The sequence below is a fragment of the Echinops telfairi genome, unplaced genomic scaffold (assembly GCF_000313985.2).
Source record: "Echinops telfairi isolate 266 unplaced genomic scaffold, ASM31398v2 ScPeMD7_7475;HRSCAF=8513, whole genome shotgun sequence".
Classification (NCBI taxonomy): domain Eukaryota; kingdom Metazoa; phylum Chordata; class Mammalia; order Afrosoricida; family Tenrecidae; genus Echinops; species Echinops telfairi.
In genome coordinates this window covers 27,315,576-27,322,221 of record NW_022111379.1, presented here as the reverse complement: position 1 = coordinate 27,322,221, position 6,646 = coordinate 27,315,576, and the positions used below count along the sequence as shown (strand labels likewise).

Below are 6,646 nucleotides of genomic sequence, written 5' to 3'. Positions count from 1 at the left end.
GTAAGATATGACAAAATAATAATAATTTATAAATTATCAAGGGTTTATGAGGGAGGGGGGAACAGAGAGAGGGGGAAAATGAGGAGCTGATGCCAAGGGCTTAAATGGAGAGCAAATGTTTTGAGAATGATGAGGACAACAAATGTACAAATGTGCTTTACACAATTTATGTATGTGTATGGATTGGGATAAGAATTGTATGAGCCCCCCCAATAAAATGATTAAAAATAAATTAAATAAAAACATGGCACAGATTACAATCCAGAATACAGAGATTCAGAGGAAAGGATAAAGAACATCAAATCCTAATGACAGGGAGAGACTGAATGAAAACAATGAAGAAGTAGTGGTAAACAGTTAACCGGCATAGCACAGCCATTTTGAACTGTTGCAAGCAACAATGCAGTTGAAACAGGGACCAGATAACTAGGACTACACCAGCACTCACTTCAGTAACTTGAGACATTAGCAGTTGGGAGCCAGCAAGAATACCCAGATATATGAACCACACCTGGGCCACATAGACAGAGCAAGTGCCATCACCCATTCCCGCACAACTGGACCAATGACAGAAAACAGACAATACCCACCTCCTTGCTTTCAGCTGCTCTGCACATTTATCAATCAGAGACTCACACTCACATTCCCATCCAATACAAGACCCACCGGGAGACAGATGGTGAACCTGGAAACAAATGGGGAGTACCCCAGTGCTGCCAAAATGATGACTAGAGCAACTCACTCACCCAGTTCCCAAAGGTATTAAAACAAAACAAAGCAAAAAATCAGGGTGAAGCAAACCAACATGTTGTTAGGTACCATTGAGTCAGTTTTGACCTGTAACAACAACAAAACGAAATACTGCACGGTCCTGGAGCATCTCAGAACTGTTCCCATTCTCGAGGCCACTGCTGCAGCCCCGGTGACAAGCCATCTCAAGGACTTTCCTCTTTTTGACTGCCCTCCACTTTACCTAACATGATGCCCTTCTCTAGGGATTGGTCTCTCCTGACAACATATCCAAAGTACATAGGGTGAACTCTTGCCATCCTTCCCTCTAAGAAGCACTCTGGCCCTACATCTTCCAAGACCGATCGGTTTGTCCCTTCATTAGTTCACAGTGCTTTCAGTATTCTTCTCCAGCATCACAATTCAAATGCATCCATTCTTCTGAGGTCTTCTTTATTCAACATCTAACTTTCACATGAACGTGAGGCAACTGAAGATACGATGACTTGGGTAAGGCACTGTGGTAGATGGAAAATAATATGTCAACTTGAAGATGTCGAAAAGTGTGGGGGTGGAATTCAACCCATCAGTCAGGTCACAGCCTGATATTGTGTCCTTAGGGGTGTGGCCTTTTTATAAGGAGGTCCCTGGGAATCTTCCCTTTTTTCCTCCCCCTTCACATTCCTGCTTTATAGCCACCCTGAGAGCTGCTGGAACCCTACCATACTTGCACAAACGTTAAACCCACAAAACTCTGCACCTGCAGCATTGCATGTGACTGTGTGAGCCTGAGGAAGGACTGAAGGACTAGTATCAGACCTACGGACTTGAGATGGACCGGACTGGGATGCTTTCTTGATATAAAGCGTCTTGAGATAAAGCTCTTTCTTATACGTATATGACTGTCACTGTGTTTGTTTCGATAGTTTACCTGGCCTAACGCTGGTGCACCTTAGTCCTCAAAATAACATCCTTACTTTTCAATACTCTAAAGAGGTCTGGTGCAGCAGTTTTACCTAATGTGTCTTTTGATCTCTTGACTGCTGAGCATGAATTGTGGATTCAAGCAAGCCAAAATCTTTGGCAACGTCAACCTTTTCTTCATTTATTATGATGTTACCTACAGTCTGGTTGTTAAGAATCTGGCCTTCTTTACATTGAGTCATAATGAATACTGAAGGCTGCAATCCCTGATCTTCATTAGCAAGTGCTTCAAGTCCTCCTCACTTTCAGCAAGCAAAGTTGTGTCATCTGCATGGTGCAGGTTGTTAATAAGACTTCCTCCGATTCCGATGTCATAGTACTCTCCATATAAACCAGCTTCTCTATTTGCTCAACATACAGATTGAATAAATATGGTGAGAGGTTCACTCCTTACACTTACCTTTCCTGATTTAAAACCATGCAGTATCCCCTTGTTCCATTCCCACAACTGCCTAATGATCCATGTACAAGTTCCTAAGGAGCAAATTGAAGTGTTCTGGAATTCTCATTCTTTTAAGGTTATCCAGTTTATTATGATCCACACAGTCGAATGCCTTGGCATACTCAATAAAACACAAGAAAATATCTTTCTGGTATGCTCTGCTTTCAATCAAGATCCATAGGAGATCACGAATGATAACCCTTTTTCCACATCCTCTTCTGAATCTGGCCCGAACCTATGGCAGTTCCCTGTCAATGTACTGCTGCAACCATTGTTGGATAATCTTCAGCAACATTTTACTGGAATGTGATATCAATGATATTGTTCTATAATTTGAGCATTCTGCTGGGTTTCTTTCTTGGAATGGATATAATCCAGTAGCAGTCTTCCATATTTCTTGGCATAGACAAGTGAGTGTTTCCAGTGCTTCATCAGCTTCTTGAAACATTTCAATTGGTATTCCATCAATTCTTTTGTTTTTTATTCCATCAATTCTTAAAGCCTGGGTTTTGGATAATGTTTTCAGTGCTGCTTGCACCTTTTACTTCAGCACCACTGATTCTTGCTCCCTCCTAACATAGTGCAATGTCGACTAGTTCTTTTTTGGTGCAGTGACTCTTGTTTTCTTTCCATCTTCTTTGGATGCTTTCTGGATCATTCAACATTTTGTCCACAGAATATTATAATAGTTCAACTTGAGGCTGGAATTTTTCTTCAGTTCTTCCCATTTACGACAGACTAAGCATAGTCTTCCCTTTGGGTTTCCTAACCCTAGGTCTTTGGCACACTGCATTAGAATATTTGGCTTTGTCTTCTTGAGCTGCCCTTGACATTTTCCATCAGCTCTTTGACGTGATAATATCGTCCATTAACTTTAGCTACTCTCTGATTAAGAGCAAGTTTCAGAGTCTTCACTTTGATCTTTTCTTTCTTTCCTGTATTCTTTTAAACACTTTTATTGGCATTTCTTCCACATATCATACAATTCAATAGTTCAATCATATTAAGAAGAGTTGTACAATCATTACCACAATCAATTTTAGAAGATTTTATTCTTCCTTGTACTCATTGTCATTAGTGTAATTTTTTAAGTAATTTTGAAGACTTTGTTTACTTCATGAGTAATGTTCCTGATGTTCTCCAACAGTTCATCATACAATATATAATCAACAAATGAAAACAATGAAACTACAGTGTTTCAGAGACAACAGAAAACCTCAAATCAAACACACATGTACGCCTAAATCAGGACAAGATTGTGGTTAAAAGGAATATAGAATCAACTGAAAACAAATCTCTTAATATTAATCTGTTAACAGAATAATCAAGAAAAGAGAAAGAAAAAAACTAAGCATTATGAGGAACACCATTATGAGGAAGATCTTACATTGATTTTAATTCCAGGACAGGAAGAAAGATCCACCTCAGACAAGCACCCACCACCTCAGTCAAGATCATGCTCCCTAATTTTGAACCCTTACTACCACCTCTTTCCTAATGGCCATTTGCTCTTTCTCCATCCACCTCAGAACTTACCTACTCCAAGAGAACAACTTTAATTTTTCACAGAACTGACATAAGTGCTTTTCACAGTTATATCAAGGTATAATTTACATACCATAAAATTCACCCATTTTAATTATATACTTTGTGACACAATCCAGTTTTAAAACATTCTCAACACTCCAAAACATCCCTTCATGTCTCTCTGCAATCAATTTCTGACCTCATTGTCATTCCTATGCAACCTCTTGATTTGTTTTCTGTCCCTTAAATTATGTTTCCCAGGTGATTCTCTTGTATAATCAGGTAGGACTACAGCTTAGAGTCAGCTTTTCTCTCTCCTGAGACTGTCAAGCTATTTTTCATAGATTTTGCCTCAAAATCCAAGAACTGCATCTTTTTTTTTTAAACTATGTTCCTCAGAATCTCTTGCACTGGACTGAAATTCTCAGAATTCCTCATGCCCCCAGAAACTTTAAATTCCCCCTGCACTTATCCATGATGAACCATTTATGTTCTTTGATCTCCCTAGGTTTTATGTTGACATGGATACCCTCTGGAGGCTTTAATAAAATTATCCAGTGTTACCTCTTTGTCTGCCCAAGTAATTCTTTCTCTTGGTAAAAAACAAGAACAAATTCCAGTAACAAATTTTGGCAAGCCCAGGCAAAAAAAAATGGGATGCTGGAAAAAGAAGCGTGTCTTTCTTCAATAAGTTATCGGATCTCCCCTGTGCCACTTGACAAAGCTATTATCAAGCAGCCCACACTCCAATAGTTGCAACACACTGGCATGGAAAAAACAATCGGGGGCAGTACCAAAACACACACACACACAAACAACTGAAAATTCAATGGACTATTCTGAAAAAGAAGCCTTGGAATTACCAGAAGTTAAATTCCGAAAAATGGTTTTTAGGATCCTCGAAAAGAAGTGGAGACTGCTTGTGAGAATGAAGGGAGGAATTGAAAAACTGGAAACTCTATACGGAAAGGGAATACCCAAAGAGAAGCCATACTATAACAGAATTAGACAACACAGTATGATACCTGCACAAAGAAAAGAGAGCTGGCTTCGGTGAACTAGAAAACAATAATTCTAAGTGAAACCAATGAGGGAAAACACTCAAAATCAAAAGCTGACAAAAGCCTGAGAGTGGTGTGGGACACGGTCAAGAGAAATCATTCACATCTCATTGGGAGTCTGGAGCAAGAAGAAATAACAACAACAAAATCTACAGAGAAAGTAGTACAAGAAGAAGTGGAAGAAAATTTCTCCAATTTCAAAAAAGACGGGGAAATAGTTAACTATTTTAGAAAAGGAGAGAACTCCAAACAGGATAGATGGAGAAAAAAAAAATACCGGTAACTTGTAATCAAACTCTAATTTCAAGGAAAAGGAGAGAATCCTGAGGGCGGATTTTTTTTTTTAAAAAAAGGTCACTTACAAGCAACAACAACATTAAAAACCTGCTAAGGATGAGTGCAGATTTCGCAGAATAACCAAGGGAGGCCAGAGACAATACAGTGAGATACATCATATTTGGCAAGATAAAAAGGGAAACTACCAATCAAGAATATTATGTGCAACAAAATTATTCCACAAACATGCATGATACATACTTGTATTTCCAGACAAGGGAAAGTGAAAGGAATTCATAAAAACAAGGTTAGCATTACAAAATAATACCAGGATCACTATGGACAAAGAATCAACAACAGAAGACAAATCTGAAAGCAACAGATGAGACAACATAACCCAGAAACCAATACAATGAAACAGCACTCAAACAACACAGAAATAATGGAGAAACAACACAAATAAAACCACAAAAAAAGAAAGAAAGAAAAACACACAGGAAAAGTACAGCAACAAGCTTGCAGATATAAATAATGACACTGAATAACAATGGAGAATTAAATGCACCAATGAAGAGACAGAAATAGCAGAGTGGATTAGAAAACAAGATCCACCTGGGGGTAGGTTGCCTACAAAAAACACTCCTTAAACTCAAAGACAGAAAACAGATTAAAAATCAAAGGATGGAGAAAAATTTTCCAGACCAATGGCAATCATATGAAAGCAGGAGTGGTAAAATGACTCTGATAAAACACACTGAGATGTGAATGACCATTATAATTAAAGGAACAATAGAACAAGAAAACATAACCATAATATGCTGAAAGAACCCCAACTAAAGACACTTGAAATACAGCAAACTCTCAGAGAGAAATAAACAGCTCAACTCTCATGCAAAACCAGTTCCTCAAGAAAGCAACTCAACAAAGAAACAGATGAGTTAAAACAACACAATAAAACAGCTCAACTTCCTAGTGATAAAAATCATTTCACCTGATAATAACACAGTAAACATTTTTTCCAGCACACACAGTACATATGCTAGAATAAATAGCACATTAGGCCACAAAATAAGTCTTCATAAGTTAAAAAATATTGAGATCCTACAATCAATATTCTCAGACCAAAGATCTATAAAACTAGAAATCAATAATAGAAAGAACAGGAACATAAAGCAAAACACAAGGAGACTGAACAACATGCTACTTTATAAAGACTGGGTAAAAGATCAAATAAGGGATAAAATTAAGAAATTCCTTTAAACAAACAAGAAGGATAACACAACATGCCAAAACCATTGGGACAAAGCCAAAGATGTTATCAGACGGAAATTTATACACATGAAAAAAATCAATGTACACATAAAAAATTAGGAGAAATACAAAATCAACACCTTAACACAACAATTCCAATAACTAGAACAAAGGCAATAATGTAAACCCTCCAACAACGAAGAAAAGAAATCATAAAGATTAGAGCAGATCCTCCTCATGCGCACTCCCCTAATACAAGAGCACCTTGCTCAGCTAAACGGTCATTTCCCGACATGATCGCTGAAGACAGATGTGTGCATAAGAAAATGTGGTGAAGAAAGCTGATGGTGCCCGGCTATCAAAAGATATAGCGTCT

At 38.0% G+C, this 6,646-nt stretch overlaps 1 protein-coding gene and 1 pseudogene across 2 annotated transcripts in view; one reads left to right on the top strand and one right to left on the bottom strand.

The window, feature by feature from the left end:
• LOC101660329 overlaps positions 1 to 1,669 on the top strand; it is a 6,787-nt pseudogene extending 5,118 nt beyond the window's left edge.
• Positions 1 to 6,646, bottom strand: part of APBA2 (amyloid beta precursor protein binding family A member 2) — a 182,588-nt gene that overhangs the window by 142,744 nt on the left and 33,198 nt on the right. The window lies entirely within an intron of this gene.